We start from the raw sequence: 17874 nt of genomic DNA, 5'->3' as shown, positions 1-17874 counted from the left end.
CTTGTGCCCTTCTTTGTGAATATAAACTATGACAGAAATGTCCTACACAATGCCCTCAATTCCTTGGTTAATTTCTGCTAGCAGAAGCTGGAACTTTAGTTAGTCCTAAAATACTCATTTTTGTCCCATCATTCTGTTCTTCAGTTTCTCCCTGACTTTCCAGTGGGATAATCACAGAACCAGACTATTCTAAAAGTTAGAGAGTCATGCACAGCAGGCAAGTTCAACCAGGGTATTGCTTTGCTTTCTGTTGGCAAGGCTGGATGTTACATCCTACTTCTTCAACCTACATTTCCATCCCTTTGTCATAGAGTATATTTCACAAAGTGTTTAGTCAGTCTACAAACATTTCTTTCTCACCATAGTATCCACTTAGTTACTGAAATGTAATACAGCACTATTATATTGTTAGATGACACCATCTCTAGAAAACCTTCCCTGATTTCCCAACCTGGCAAAATCATACATTCACAAGGTGGTAAAGCTTTCTTCCTTTGAATTTACATAAAAAGCTTCCATTTTTTAAAATTGAGTTTATTGGTACATTTTAGGGATGCAGTACAGTTACATTCATTGTTGGGATCTTGTACCTCTACATGACAGGTCTTGGTTCTCATTTTTTCCCCCTTGTCCCTGCCCTCCCTTCACTCCCCCTCCCCATCTACAAACACTTTATTTCCATCTTTTCATTATCTCACATTTTTTTCTTTTCCCTTATTACCCTTCCCCTACCCATCCCACCTTCCCTACACCTTTAGCACTTTTCTTCCCACTTCACAGTATCAGTATCGCATTAGGATCTTATGTACTATTACAGTTTGTTCACACCAGAGAAACTATTTGGTATTTATACATGTGTGACTTATTTCACTTAGGAGTATATCCTCAATATGCATCCATTTTCCTATGAATGAATCTAATGTCTCATTCTTTACGGCTGAGTAATATTCCTTTTTATAGAAAAACCACAACAGCTTCCATTTATATCTTCCTGAACATTTATCACAGTATATTGTTCTACTCAATTCTGTTCTCTTTCAGAATATGAGTAGAGCCTAAATAATAGTACTTAGTAAAATATGGAAGATTCAAATAAATATTTGTTAAGGGAGGGGGTCTCTTCAGCTGCCTGCCTGCCTGAGATCACCCGGCAGGTGCATGACCTCCCGGACTGCATGACAACAGACCCAGCAAGGACCCAAAGACCCTGGAGGGGGTCTCTTCAGCTGCCTGTCTGCCTGAGATCAGCTGGCAGGTGTGCGACCTCCCGGACTGTGTGACAACAGACCCAGTAAGGAAGGTAGCCAGGCGAGCGCCCTTGAAACACCTCCACACCTTCCCACCCCCCCGTTCTCAAACCTCCTGATTGGGCCAGCCCTTAGACCAACTCTGCGGAGGCATAGGTTCTCATGAAGGGTAGTTTTCTGAACTCCCAACTTTGAGCATCTTTAAAGAAAGGGCAGGGGAAATCTGTAATAGAACTGAGTGGAGTTCAACCCTGAGGCTAGGGAAACTCAAGTTAGGCCTTGTACACTGTGTTCAGTCTCAGTCGTGGGGAACTGCCATTGGCTAGCTGAGACCAGGGGATTTGGTTCTGCATATGGCTGTACATGTGGTATAATATGAGAACAGAGACAGTCTGAAAGAGGCCCTTCAAATTCTTTTTTTTTCTCTCTCTCTTTTCTTTTCCTCATTCCACCCTAAAATTTCTTTCTTTTTTCTGTCCTTTCTCTCCAACTCAGTCTCTTGCTCCACCATATTGTCCCTCATCTCCCTTTTTATTCCGGCTCCTGCCCTATCTCAGACTTCTTTTATTATTTTTTGTTTTTAGGAAGGGTTTCTCTTTATGTTCTTTTCTCCAGTCATTTTACCTCACTCATGGCTCTGTACCTTCAAGGGAAGGCAAGCGCCTGTTATTGTTAAGGGGATATATTCTTGTCCTTATTCCTGCACTCTCTCTATCCCCCCTGAAGTTAATAGCTTTGTAAAGATAGTAAGGTAATTCTACAACCTCTGGATTCACTTCAAACCTGCTCTAATTCTTTCACTTATCTAATCCTCTCGCTCTAAGTCTAACCCCCATCCTAAATGGTAAAGATGCTATATTGAAAAGCATATTCACTGCAAACACACTATGGGCTGCTTCTTGAAATTAATTTAATTCACATGAGTTAAAGGTGATACATTAATGACTACCACAAGTGGTCAGTTTGCAAGCTGTGCCTGATCCTATTGGGCTGCTGAATGTATCAATTGGGATAAAGGGTTGTGATTGATTTAAAGAGTTGTTTTCTCTGATATTATGAAAATGAGGATGTCTATGAGTCATTAGAAACTCAAAAGCTAAAATGCAACTATATGAGGAAAATTTATGTAATACCCAGAAATCGAAGGACAACCCAACAATAAAAATAAAAATGAGAAAACACTTAAGCAAGACACAAAAACAGATTTCCAGTTCACCAATGGCAAATAGTAGGACAAATGAGGATGAAAAGTCTGATAGTGAATCAACAGGACCCATAGCACAGGAGGTAACAAAACAGATCAATCAGGCTCTACAAAAATTCAAATCAGAAACAATTTCCCAGTTAACCAGAGAGATGATGAGCAAAATGGAAGTCATGATTCAAGACTCTAGAGCAGAAACTGACAAAAAAATAGATGAGTTCAAGACTATGATAGAAGCCACGAAGACTCAGCATAAGAAAGAAATGGAAACACCGAATGCCCAACAGAGGAAAGAAATGGAATCCATAAAACAGATTCAAACAGATATCCAGGAGATTAAAAACTCTATTGAAAGTGTACACAACAGAATATAAGATTGCAAAGATAGAATTTCAGATATAGAAGATAGGATCGCAGTCAGTGACCGTGAAAAAAGAGGTCTCTCAAAAACAGTAAGGGATCATGAGAAATCAATCCAAAAACTCCTAGACACTACAAAGAAAAATAACATAAGACTGATAGGAATTCATGAAAAAACAGGAGAAAACACAAATGACCTAAAAAGCTCTTCACAGAATTAATGACAGAAAACTTCCCAAACAGAAAGGAAGAATTAGACATACAGATAAGTGAGGCATATAGAACCCCAACTAGCCACGATAAAAAAAAAAACTACACCTAGACATATAATAATCAAGATCTCAGAAATCCAACAGAAAAACAAAACACTACAAGCAGTAAGAGAAAAGAAACAAATAACATGCAAAGGAAAGCCCATTAGAATCACAGCAGACTTTTCAGCAGAAGCCCATAGGTCAAGGAGAGCCTGGACTGAGGTATTCCAAGTCCTAAAAGAAAATAACCTCCAACCTAGATTGATGTATCCTGCAAAACTCTCTTTCAAAATAGATGGGGAAATAAGATACTTCCACAACAAAGAACACCTGAGAAATTTCATGAACACAAAACTAGCACAACAAGAAATTCTAAACAATATCCTAGAAAAGGACAATGAAGGTCACAATACCATGAGACCCAACAGACCAAATCAAATAGGCAAGGCAAGAAACTAAAAGAAGATGGGAGAAAAAATAAAAAGAGTCAACAAAAGGACAATAACATGACAAGAATAAGTCAGAATATATTAGTTATAATCATCAATGTTAATGGCCTCAATTCACCAATCAAGAGGAATAGAATGGCAGAATGGATTAAGAAGCAAAATCCAACAATATGTTGTATACAAGAAACACACATAGTGCAAAAGGAAGCCCATAGACTGAAAGTGAATGGATGGAAAACAATTCTCCATGCATTGGGAGCCCAGAAAAAAGCAAGATTAGCAATCTTATTCTCAGACAAAGTAAATTTCAAACCAAAACTCATTAAGAGAGACAAAGAAGGACACTACATCCTTGTAAAGGGAACAATTCAAGAGGAAGAGATGACAATCATAAACATATATGCTGCAAATATAAATGCCCCCAACTATATAAAACAAATATTAAGTAACATGAAAAACCAAATAAGCACCAATACAATTTTAGTGGGGGATTTAAATACCCCACTATCACAAATTGACAGATCATCTAGGCAGAAAATCAACAATGAAATAATAGAACTGAACCAAGCTTTGGAACACATGGACTTAATAGATGCTCACAGAGTATTTCTCCCACAAAATCAGAATACACATTCTTTTCAGCTACACATGGATCATTTTCCAAGACAGACCACATATTGGCTCACAGAACGGGTCTGAATAAATGCAAAAGAATTGAAGTCATCCCCTGTACATTGTCAGGTCACAGTGCAATCAAGCTAGAGATCAATATCACAAGAAACTGTAGGGACTCCACAAGCACATGGAAACTGAACAACACTCTCCTAAACAATCAATGGATTACAGAGGAAATTAAAAAAGAAATTAGACAGTTTTTACAAATAAATGAGAATGCCAATACAACATACAGGAATCTATGGGACACAGTGAAATCAGTTCTACGGGGAAAATTCATAACATTGAATGCCCACACTAGGAAAACAGAGAGGGCTCAAACAAATAACCTAATGATGAAACTTAGACTCCTAGAAAAACAAGAGCAAGAAAAACCCAAAGCTCAAAGAAAAGAGGAAATTATAAAGATCCAAGCAGAAATCAATGCAATAAAAACTAAGAAAATGATGCAAAAAATAAATGAAACAAAGAGCTGTTTTTTTGAAAGAATAAATAAAATCGACAAACCCTTAGCTAATCTTATCAGAAAAAAGGAAAGAAAAGGCTCAGATCCATGCAATCAGGAATGAAAAAGGTGAAGTCACAACAGATCCAAAAGAAATCCAGAAGATCATGAATACCTACTTTGAGAACCTGTACTCCAATAAAATGGAAAACACAGATTTTTAGATACTTACGAATTACCAAAGTTGAACAAAGAAGATAAAAACATTTTAAACACCCCAATTACAGTCAGTGAAATTGAAAATGTAATTAAAAATTTACCAACAAAGAAAAGCCCAGACCCTGATGGAATCACTGCTGAATTTTACAAGACATTTAGAGAAAAACTACTGCCATTACTCTTCAAACTTTTCAATGAAACCAAAAGGGAAGCTATACTTCCAAATTCATTCCTGGAAGCAAGTATCACTTTGATTCCCAAACCAGGGAAAGATACAACTAAAAAGGATAACTACAGACCAATCTCCTTAATGAATATAGATGCAAAAATCCTTAATAAGATACTAGCAAACAGAATACAGAGGATTATTAAGAAGATCATCCATCCTGACCAAGTCGGATTTATTCCAGAGATGCAAGGGTGGTTCAACATACGAAAGTCAATAAATGTAATACATTACATTAACAAAGTCAAGGACAAAAACCATGTGATCCTCTCAATAGATGCAGAAAAAGCATTTGATAAAATTCAACACCCATTCATGATAAAACCCTGCAAAAAATTGGAATAGATGGTCTATACCTCAATTTAATAAAGGCTATCTATGAAAAACCATCAGCCAACATCATATTGAATGGCTGAAAACTGAAAACCTTCATGTTAAAATCAGGAACAAGACAAGGATGCGTGATCCTCTCAATAGATGCAGAAAAAGCATTTGATAAAATTCAACACCCATTCATGATAAAACCCTGCAAAAAATTGGAATAGATGGTCTATACCTCAATTTAATAAAGGCTATCTATGAAAAACCATCAGCCAACATCATATTGAATGGCTGAAAACTGAAAACCTTCATGTTAAAATCAGGAACAAGACAAGGATGCCCATTATCACCACTTCTCTTCAATATAGTTCTGGAAACATTAGCCACAGCAATTAGACAAGAGAAAGAAATTAAAGCAATAAAGATAGGAAAGGAAGAAGTTAAACTATCATTATTTGCTGATGATATGATACTCTACATTGAAGATCCAAAAAACTCCACCAAAAAACTTCTAGACTTAATTGACAGATTCAGTAGAGTTTCTGGATACAAGGTGAATACCCAAAAATCAGTAGCCTTCTTATACACAAATAACAGACAGACAGAAAGAGAAATAAGGGAAAAAATTCCTTTTACAATAGCATCCAAAAAAATGAAGTATCTAGGAATCAATCTAACAAAAGAAACAAAAGATCTCTACACTGAAAACTATAGCACTCTTAAAAAAGAACTTGAAGAGGATATAAAAACATGGAAAGATATCCCCTGCTCCTGAGTTGGAAGAATCAACATAGTGAAAATGGCCATACTACCAAAACTGCTATATACATTCAATGCAATGCCATTTGAAATTCCAACACTATATTTCACAGAACTAGAAAAAAAAATCCAAAAATTCATTTGGAACCATAAGGGACCTAGAATAGCAAAAGCCATTTTAGGCAACAGACACATGGCACCAGGTGTAACAATTCCCAAATTGAAACTATACTACAAAGCCACTGTGATAAAAACAGCATGGTACTGGCAAAGAAATAGGCCTGAGGATCAGTGGAACAGACTGGAAGACACAAAAACAAATGCAGATGTACTCAGCTACCTCATCTTTGACAAAGGAGCTGACCATCCTCAGTGGAGGAAAGATAGCCTCTTTAATAAATGGTGTTGGAAAAACTGGATGTCAACCTGCCACAGATTAAAATTAGACCCTTATCTTTCGCCATGCACTAAATTAAAATCCAAATGGATTAAAGATCTAAATATTAAAACAGAAACATTAAACTTGCTGGAAGGTAAGTTAGGCAGAACTCTAGAAGACATTGGTATAGGAAAAGACTTTATGAGCAAATCCTCAGCAGCACGGGAACTAGCAGAAAGAATCAACAACTGGGATCTCATCTTACTAAAAAGCTTCTGTACTTCAAAAGAAACCATCAGCAGAACTAAGAGACAATCTACAATGTGGGAAAAAATTTTTACCAGCTGTACCTCAGACAAAGGACTATTATCAAGGATATATAAAGAACTCAAAACAATCAGTCCCCCCAAATATAAAGACCCGATCCAAAAATGGGCATCCGAAATGAACAGACATTTCTCATACAAAGAAGTGAAAGCAGCAAGAAAATATATGAAAAAATGTTCCACATCACTGGTCATTCGAGAGATGCAGATGAAAACAACACTGAGATTCCACCTCACCCCACAAAGAATGGCTGCTATCAAGAAATCACACAATAACAAATGTTGGCGGGGTTGTGGGGAGAAAGGAACCCTCCTCCATTGTTGGTGGGAGTGCAGACTAGTGCAACCACTATGGAAATCAATATGGAGATACCTCAAAGAGCTTGGACTGGAGGTTCCATTTGACCCAGCCATCCCTCTGTTGGGTATCTTTCCAAGAGAACTAAAAGAATCATATCACAGAGAAGTATGTGCACCCATGTTTATAGCGGCACAGTTTGTAATAGCTAAATCTTGGAAACAACCTATTTGCCCATCCGTTGGAAACTGGATAAAGAAGTTGTGGTTTTTCTATAAAATGGAATATTACTCAGCCATAAAGAATGAGAAAATAGATTCATTCATAGGAAAATGGATATATATTGAAGATATACTCCTAAGTGAAATAAATAAGTCACACATGTGTAAATACCTAATAGTTTCCCTGGTGTAAATAATCTACAACAATGCATAAGATTCTAATAAGATTACTGACATTTAGAAATGGGAAGAAAGAAGCTAAAGGTGTAGGGAAGATGGGATGGGTAGGGGAAGAGTAAAAAAGGGAAAAGAAAAAAATGTGTGATAATGAAAAGATGAAAATAAAGTGTTTGTAGATGGGGAGGGGAGGAGGGGGTGAAGGGAGGGCAGAGGTAAGGGGAAAAAATGAGAATCAAGACCTGTCATGTAAAGGTACAAGATCCCAACAATGAATGTAACTGTACTGTATCCCTAAAATGTACCAATAAACTCAATTAAAGCTGAAAAAAATTAAAAAACAAAAAACAAAAAAAAAAACCCAAATAAATATTTGTTAAATTGATGCACAGGAAACACATGACATAGTGTAGATTTACCAAATTGTGTGAATTAACAAGACTCCCAAGTATTAGGTGTGAAAAAGAACAAAGTAGACAACAGAAAATGTTTAATTGAAGTCAAAAAGTAAGTTGTAATGAGCTCAGTGGAGCTAACTGTGAAATGTTCTTAGCTATTGGTGATCACTGAGCTTACAAGAATGCTTGTAAAACTAGTATTTGTTTATTTAACAAGTATTTATTAAGTGTTTACTCTCTGCTAGGCACTGTAAATCAGAGGAAGAATGCGGACAATTTTGCTGATAGATAAAAACCAAGAGTAAATTTTAAGTTATTAATTGGTTTTTAAAATCATTTTTCCATGGATATTCTGTGATGTTCCCGAGGGGCTCCTCACTCTACAGTATTTATAACAGGTTACTGACATCAACCCAAGGCTTACTGTGTGCCAGACTCTGTGCTAAGCACTTTATACAAATTATCAAGTCCACTCTTCATAACAACCCGTTATGAAGATGAGGAGCTAAAGCCAAAGAGGAGTAAAGTCACTGTCCCCAAGCACATACAACTGCAGAACTAAACTCCAAGCCCAGGCATCTAACCACTCTCCTGTGCCCTACATTTGATTTCCAGATCAACCTCCCTCCCTCTCCCCGTTTACTAGGTTCACTGTCCTATCACTCCTTTGCAAAGCCTAGCATGGCTTAACCCGGTGGCTTTTTTTGCTGAAACCTCACTTAGCACATTTTGTGCTCAGAAATTCTGGGGTTTCCCACACTTCTACTATTGGAAATCCAGATATCCTTTGTGCAAAGCTAAACTCTTGCTCCATAGCTTAAAAGTTACACAAACAACAATTTAGGAATGAGGTAGTTCCAAGGAGCATGGAAAGGTGAGAGGCTGAGCCCATTGGGCACCCAAGAAACCCATAAGATTGCAGCGCCCTGCAAGGCCTCTGAGAGAAAGGAAACAGGATTCCTCTCTCTGAAGAAATAAAGCTCCCAGCGGAGGGATAGACGCCTCACTTGACTCTGCAGTCTCCCAGACCCCAGACCATTGACTGTGGTGGGCTTTAGATGAAATTTCTCTAGCTTGCTTCATCAAAGGGAAGCCTGCTACTGTGAGAGAGGCTTTGAGGCTTGAAGAGGAGAACATACATAGAGTGAGGAGCTGAGAGGTCTCAAAGGATATCTCTCCAGCAAAAAGCAAAAGAGCACTAGTATAAAAGAGCCATGATTTCTCTAACAGTACATAAAAAATACAGGTTGCTGGTTTGTCATATCATAAATGTTTTCCCCACTGACTGAAGCCATCATGAACTGAACCAAATGTGAATTAAAAGAGGCTTCAAAGGAAGCTTAACAGTTGGTCACAACGGGTAAATTTCCCTGTATTGCAAAAGGGAAGGCTCCCCAGAGGGTGCTAAGTGGTAGAGTCCCTTCAGTAGCTTTAATACAGGAGAAAATCATAACTCTTCATAAGCCAGAGCTGGATGCCATGGCCACCTTCACCAACTTGCTCAAAGTCGCAGTAAAACAAGAGTGCAAACCCACAGCTGTCATCTCTGAAGATGGATTTACAGACTTTGGGTGGCTGCTTCATGTTTTAATACTTTCTTCCAGCCAGTGCTCAAATGACAGAGGCACATGCCACTGAGGTTGAGAAAACTCTTCCTTCCGCTCTTTGGCTTCTGAATAGAGCCACCTCTCAGGGAATGGCACACCTCTGAACAAGTGCACATTTGCAGACAAGGTGAGCAGAGACCGCCTGGGGCTCCCCAGGGTATGCTCAGGTTTCAGCTGCTTCATCTGACCTGGGACCCTTCCAGGAGGAAAAGCTACTTCCCCGGAAGGGGAGAGGAAGGCCTACTAAGTTCCCATTAACTGGAACTTTTGATTTCCCATCTAGGGAAATTGTATATATGTATTTAATAAACATTTCAAGAATGGTATGCTCTAGTCTAACTGTCTTACAACTGTAATTCCCTTCAGCACAGTAATAATCCCTTGATATCAGCAAAGAAACTGGGACATGGGTAAGTGTAGTGACATACTTCAAATCAATAGATAATAATAAGTAGTGGGCCCAGGCACCAAACTCAAGCTCAGGCCATGGAATCAGTGGAGTCTTCCCACACTGTCTCTCTTAATTCTCTTATTCCCACACAAACAAAATTTATGCCCCCTAATTATATAAGATCATGTTCTAGGTATGATATGGATAACAAGATGCACAAGTTACGGTTCGTTCACAGTAAAAATCCATAAACTAGCCCAGAATAATGGGAGGAGGAAGGAAAAACAGGAGGCAGAGGACCGTGGAGATTATACCCTCATTGGCAGTGAACTGGGTGGCTTTGTTTTCCTTTCCTATTTTTCCAGTTGCCATCGGGAAGCCAGAGAGCCGCAGAATCATCTGCTGCTTAGGGTGAGAACTGTTATGTCCCTGTTTGCAGAAGCCCCTGGCTCTTTTATGTCCCCTCTGGTTTCTGCTTGGTCTCCCTACTTCTGAAATGTCCTGGGAAGCTGTTTTATTATGTAGAGTCAGGCAAAAGGACAGACGGATGTGTGTGTGAAGCGGCCATGAAGCTGGCACCAGGTCTGCCGTGTTTGTGGTAGTTTATTACTGCTGCCAGCAGAGGAGAAATCTGATCCTGGCAGATGCAGCCTGCTGTGAATCAATATTTTACAGGTAGTATACTTTGAAGAGATGACATCAAGACAGAATCAAAAGAGAGGAGGGAGGGAGGGAGAGAGAAAAAGAAATGAGGCAAGTAGGAGCAGAGAATTTATCCTGACATCCTCTGACAGACCTTCCTGCAAGGAATGAAGGAAACAAGCCCTAGTAGGGGGAGGTGACTGATGTGGGCAAGGACAGACTCCTTGACAAAAGCCATTACTCCCTACTTGCCTTCACCGCACACATGCTATCACAAAAGGGGCGACACAGCTGATACCTTTGGACCAAAGAAAGCCTGTCTGAGGCTCCTGCCTAGGAAACACCCAGAGATACATAGGAAACAGATCATCTCTTCTTGGCTCACCAACCAGGGAACTAAGAGAGCACTGAACTGAGGGATAAACCCACTCTTCCCTGCCTTTCTTGGATTGTGCTTTTCACTTGTCCTTAGAGGAATCTCTGGAATGCCTTCCAGACCTCTTACATGGGGGAAGAGGAGGGGAATAGAAGGGCAGGGAGATGAGTTTGCCAATGCTTTTTGGATCCTGATGTACTGAACCAGCCAGCTCTCCCTGGCTGCTGTGTCTTCCCGCTGGCACACCTGCAGGCACCGAACACTGATGACATCAGACAAGGCTGGGAGGACTGCAGTTCTGCAGGAGCAACAGAGAAGCTGTGTTTATAAGTGGTCCAGATTTTGGGAGGATAGTTTCCAAGGGGGGAGAATTAATTGAACACCAATCAACTCTTCCCCTGTGCAAAGCACTTTCTAAACACCAGGAAAAGACAGCAAGGGTGTGAGGCAGATGCCAAAACTAATCATCTGCAATTCCTGCCATGACGTGAGAATGAAGACACACATGCAGCCCACTCTAATGCCAGGAGCACTGAGCAGTACCCACAGCATGGGTCAGTAAGGTCAAAAAGAACTCCAGCACCTAGAACTGGAGCCTTTTAAAGTCTTAAAGGAACCTTGTTTCACATGATGAGGACAGCTGACTCTAGGTTCAATGGTGAGATCTGGGTGAGCTTCCTAGCATTCAAGGCAGGACTGCAAAGATAAAATGGGTCTGGCGAGATGAGATGGATTTCAACTAAAAAAAAAAAAAAGGCACAAAAAGTTATTTAACCCAACATTTGTCAGATTGTTATTCAGAGATCACAGCACACATAAGAGAGATGTTATATGAAATAGCTTATTAGAAAATAAGCTTTAGAATTCTCAACCGACATAGAGATAAAAATTAACATGGGTTTAACTTTTTTAGCTGAAGTCTTAAGAGATAAATTGGTAACTAATAGTTAAAGTTTTCTTTTTAAAAAGCAAATGCAAGTATTTCACATCCTTCCTTAAAACATTAGAATTAAATCCCACATTCTTGAGGGAGTTGCTTTGTACCTTCTTTACCAACATTTTGAATTTGTTCATTTTCTCTGTGATTCAGCCACTTACTTGCTTGTCTTCTAGGCAAGACAAACATGAAACATGATGTTTCCAACATCAGAGGAATTTCTTTCTAATTCCTAAAGTGCAGTAAGGCTCAGCACCATCAGATCCTTTGAGTCAAGTTAAAGCCCCTTTCCATGTACCCTAGTGACCTTCCTTTTTCTTCCATGGTCTCTTGTGCAAGATCTAGCACGGTGCCCCACAAGCAGAGAGAGAGATCAATAACACAGGGCAGAAGACGATCTTCTAGGGCCAGATCATGGGGGGCCCTGAATACCCAGAAGGAGCTAGCCATAATTAATAGACAATGCATGGACACTGAGGACTTAGGGAAGGGATGTCAGGCTCGAAGCCATTTTTCAGATGATTTGGCTATGCAGGTGAGGTGCCTCAGACAATGGAGGCTGCTAAGAAGACACATAAGGAGGACATTTCCAGAGCCTGACTAGAGACAATGAGTCTGATCTAGGTAGTTGCTAAGTAATATGAATGTGCATGAAAGACTAGAAGAGAGAGTCTGGGGAATAGACTCTTTAGGACTTTCCGGGTGATAGGACACAGAAAAAAAGAAGCCAAAGGGATTCCAGGTTTTGAGAATAGATGATAGGAAAAATGTTGATCCCACTCATAGTCTGGATGGAGGAGGAGCTGGAAAGGAAGAGGAAAGGAGAGGGAGAAGGAGAGGGAGAAGAAAGGGATTCATTTCAGAGCTTTAATTTTCAGGTCCTGAGGAGACGTCCAGGTGGATTTGGCCCTTTCTGGAATCCTATTGCCAAAAACTTGGAGTAGGTCACCTTTTTTACACCCTACATTCTGCCACTGTTTCCTTTCTAACCATCTTTTCATCCCACCCAATCCCTACTACCTGGCCAATTCCTTTATGTGGGCATTGTCGCCCTCATCTGAATTCCTTACATCTCAGTTGCCCTTCCTTATACTGGCCTCTCTATGCTTAACTGGTGAATTTCTTTTCCTGTCGCCTCTCTTCCTGGAATGCTATTTCCTGGGGAACGTGAATTCAGATGTGAAAGGAAGGTGAAGAAATCATCTAAGAGGATCAGTAATCTAAAAGAAAGTTTTAAGAAAAATGAGGTGGACAGTCAATATCATGAAACACTGGGAAAATAAGAAATAGAACAGGGCCATGACAGTTCCACAATGAGTTGTGTGAGTGACTTGCATGGGATACACTTCTGCAGATTTTTTGCCTAATCTGGTATTGCCTAACCTGGAAGATCCAGTCCAAGGTTTTCCAAGCTATCTGTGAGGAAGAGTCAGTTTTCCTCCACTCCCAATCAAATACAGACTAATATTCTGTAAAATGTAAGAAGAACAAATTAGTTTTAAAATAAATCTTATGGTTGGATGTCATGGAAATATTAAAGTTGCTGTCATGGTTTTTAAATATTTTCTCTAAATTTCTGGATTTATCTTATTGTGTGTGGACTTATACCAAACAGTTCGTGGGGTGGCATCCATCACAAACAACACTGTGAGTAACAGTGGTCTAACTCTGCATTGTCTTGCACAGTGCTGTAGCCACAGACAGCCACATGTGACAATGGAACATGTGAAATGTGTCTAATCTTGATTGAAATGCACTCCAGATTCCAAAGACTTAGTATAGGAAAAAAATATGTAGGGTCTGCCAAAAAAAAAAAATGCAAACACACTTCAGGAAAAGAAAAACTTGCATAAATACTTTAATACTAAATTTATTGATACATTGTGAGATTAATGCAAGTTACGTTTGGCCTCTACAATTACAGAGGTGCTAAAAGTGGTAGCCATGAACTCCCAGATATTTATTAGTATGGTGAACTGCTGCTTGGGTAACCTCGGTCATTGAGCTTACTGCACACGCATTTTCAGTTTCTTCTCTAAAGGCTGACAGTATGGTGGGTTTTCTATGATATACAACATCCTCTAGGTCCCCCATTGAAAAAACATCACAGTATTTTTCTTTTCCTGAAATATGTATACATTTTGGGGGCGTTGAGAAGGTTCTTTCTCCCTCTCCCTCTCTCTCTCTCTCTCTCTCTCTCTCTCTCTCTCTCTCTCTCTCTCTCTGTCTCTGTAACTTTTACTACTGATTACATGTTGGAAAATGATAATTTGCATATATTGGGTTAAAATAAATTCTTAACATGAATTTTGTCTATTCTGTTAGGTGGCTGTTATGGTTCAGATCTAGAATGCCTCCCACAGGCCTCATGTGTTCAGAGGTGGAGCTTTTAGAAGCTGACTGGCTCATACGGGTGCTACAGCTTACTTGCTGTTAGCAGGTGGGGCCTGGTTGGAGGTAGGGAACCGCAGGAGTGTGGCCTGGAAGGATGCATCTCCTTCCCAGCACCTCCCTGCTCTCTCTGTCTCCTGGTCACCATGACATGAGCTGTTTTCCTCTGTGCTAGGCCCTTCCACCATGCTGATTCTGTATTTGAGCCTGACAACCGTAGGCTGAAGCTTCTGACACTCTGAGCCAAAATAAATTCTCCTTTAAGCTGTGGGTGTCAGTTATTTTGTCTCAGCTATGAGAAAATGACTAAGATAGTGGCAACCAGAAAATTTTGCTTCACATATGGGACTTCATGTTATATTTTAATTAGACAGTACTGGTCTATGTGGCAGTTCATACTGAATGGATTTATCATTTTCCCATGGCATCAAACCACAGCCCCATTTCTTATTAGTTTCTTAAGAACATTTTCTTCTAAACCAGGCTGCACTGAACTGAACATATAGTCAGGGGTCTTGAGGAGACAATTGCTAAAATAAGGGAAAGCTTTCATTTTTACTCCAGATATAAAGAACTTCAATGGGAAAGACTAGAAAACAGCAGTAGGGTGGGAGAAAGAATACAGGTCAGTGGAGGATTAAGTGAGCTTCTCTGTAAATGACCAGCATGTTGGCATGGCTTGCTAAAACCCTAGTAAGGGAGGACTGTGGTACAATTTTGTGGGGGGTTGCTAATAATTGAATCAAAAACCTCACACATTCTAAGCCTGTGCCATATTACTGAGCTACAATCTCAGCCCTGAAAAACATCTTTAACTTGACTAAGTTTGGTTTAAATATGGGTTTGAGCAGGAGAACAATATACAATGTCAGCATTTTTTTCAAGTTATAAAAAATTTAATTTCATAAAATAATAAGAGAACAATAGTTAATACACTGTGTGTTGTTATTTTCAAAAATACTCAGAGTATAAGATATTGACAAAAAAATTCCTCTTGCAAAGAAGTAACAGGTTTTAGCACAAAACTTTCTTTCCAACAAACTAAGAGAAACTAGTATTATACGTCAAACAATTTATTAAAATATTTTTGAAACTACAGAATAGGTAATTTCAGGAAACATCCAAAATACTCCCCACTTCTTATTTATCTTCCATTTTTCTCTTTATTTCTCTCTCTCTCTCTCTCTCTCTCTCTCTCACACACACACACACACACACACACACACATTGTAGTGCTCATATATAAGAGAAACCACGAGATATTTAATCTTGTGTATCTGACTTATTTCACTTAGTATTATGTTCTCAAGTTACATTTATTGCCTATGAATTCTTCAAGTTTGTCTTTCTTTATTGTACAGTGGTAACTACATGGTGTATACACTGTGAATGCCCACATAAGAAAAAAAAAAAAAAAGAACAAGCCCAAACAAATAAACTAATGATGAACTTCAAGGTCCTAGTAAAACAAGAACAATCCAAATCCAGAGCTTGTACAAGGAAGAAAATTATAAACATCAGAGAAGAAATCAAATGAAATAGAGACTAACAAAAATACAAAGAATCAATTAATTGAAGAGTTGGTTCTTTGAAAGATTAAACAAAAATAGACAACCCTTAGCCAATTTTAACAAAAAAAGGAAAGAAAAGACATAAATCAATGTGAGGAGAAATGAAAAAGTTTAAATTACAATAGATACAACCAAAACCAAGAACTACTTCACAAACATATATGCCAAAAAATTGGAGAACTCCAAAGAAATAGAGATTTCCAGATACATATGAAATACCAAAATTGAACCAAGAAGACTTAAAAATCTTGAATAATCCAATAACAGGTAATGAAATTGAAGCTGTTATGAAAGCATTACCAACTAAGAAAAGCCCAGGACCTGAAGAATTCACAGCTGAATTCTACAAGAATTTCAGAGAAAATCTAACACCAATACTCCTCAATCTCTTTAACAAAATTGAGAAGAAAGGAGTAGTTCCAAAATCATTCTTGGAAACTAGCATTACCCTAAACCAGACAAGGACTCAAAAAGAGAACTTCAGGCTAATCTCTCCAATAAGCACAGATGCAAAAATCCTCAACAACATATTGGCAAACAGAATGCAACAAATGATGAAAGATCACACACCATGAACGAGTGAGTAGGCTTCATCCCAAGGGTGCAAGGATGGTTCAACATAAGCAAATCAGCAAACGGAATTCATCACATAAATAGAAGCAAGAACAAAAATCACATGATTATTTCAATAGGTACAGAAAAACGCTGTACCAAAATTCAACAACCATTCATGATTTTTTAAAGCCTGAAGAAATAGGTATGGAAGGACATTATCACAATATGATAAAAGGCATTTATGACCACAACCTACTGCCAATATCATGTTAAATGGGGAAAATGGAAAGCTTTCCTTCTAAAATCAGGAACATAACAAGGATGTCTATTACCACCACTCTTGCTCAACATAGTCCTCAAAATATCAGCCAGAGCAATCAGTCAAGAGAAAGAAATAAAAGAGATATGTATAGGGAGGGATGAAGTGATCATTTGCAGATAAGAGCCTTTACTTTCAAGACCCCCAAAAAAGCTCCACCAAAAGTCTCCTATAAGAACCAAATTCAGCAATATATCAAGATACAAAATAAACACACAGAAATCAATGGTATTCTTATATACTAATAATAAATTTATTGAAAAAGATATTAGGAAAATAATGCCATTCACAGTAGCACCAAACCTATTAAATACTTAGAAATTAAACCTAACCAAGGAAGTGAAAGGCCTCTACAATGAAAATTTCATAACTCTGAAGAAAAGAAATCAAGGAGGACCACCAGAAAATGGAGAGACGTCTCCTCTTTCTGGGTAGGCAGCTACAATGTCAAATTTATCCAAAGGTATTGTGCTCTCTAGGTAAATAAGCAAACAAACATTCAACCAACACTTTGTAAAAGGTCCTCTAAAAGATGATGCTTGCCAATTCAAGATATTCAATATTATATATATTTTTCTTTCTAGTAATGTCAATAGCAATAAACCGGGTTTCTTTCTAGTTCCTCAAGACAGTTCATTTCTTATTAGCACCTACAATAATATCTAGCTGTAGCAAATTATTTTCTGTCTTGAGAATAGCTCTTTTTCCACCTTTATTGCCACTAGCAGGTGGTCTGGCCAGGATTCATCAGACAAATTATCTCCATACCACCTCTACCCTTCCCATTTCTGAGGTGCTTCCTCAAGCAATGGGGAAAATAGGGAGTGAAGGAAGCAAATTTAAGAAGTTCTGTCACTTTCTTGCCAGCTAGAGCCTAGGGGCAGTTACAAGATTCAACTTAGCTCTGTACATTTGGCATAAACGTAAGTAAGGGACAATCTGTTAGGAAGGTCATTTTGTAATTTTATCTTTAGTTTTTAAGATGAATGGCTTTAATGTACCTAACTGTAATATAAGAGGTAGGAAACAGTAACTGTTACTCATCACTATATGACAAAACCCAGAAAATATGATATTGATGTGTGACATCAAATTCTGAAAGCCTAGGGTAACCACCCATGCCAATT

The sequence above is a fragment of the Fukomys damarensis genome, unplaced genomic scaffold (genome assembly GCF_012274545.1).
Source record: "Fukomys damarensis isolate Sample0158 unplaced genomic scaffold, DMR_v1.0_HiC HiC_scaffold_14, whole genome shotgun sequence".
Taxonomy (NCBI): domain Eukaryota; kingdom Metazoa; phylum Chordata; class Mammalia; order Rodentia; family Bathyergidae; genus Fukomys; species Fukomys damarensis.
The sequence above is the reverse complement of the archived record's forward strand: the minus strand, read 5'-3'. Positions refer to the sequence as shown.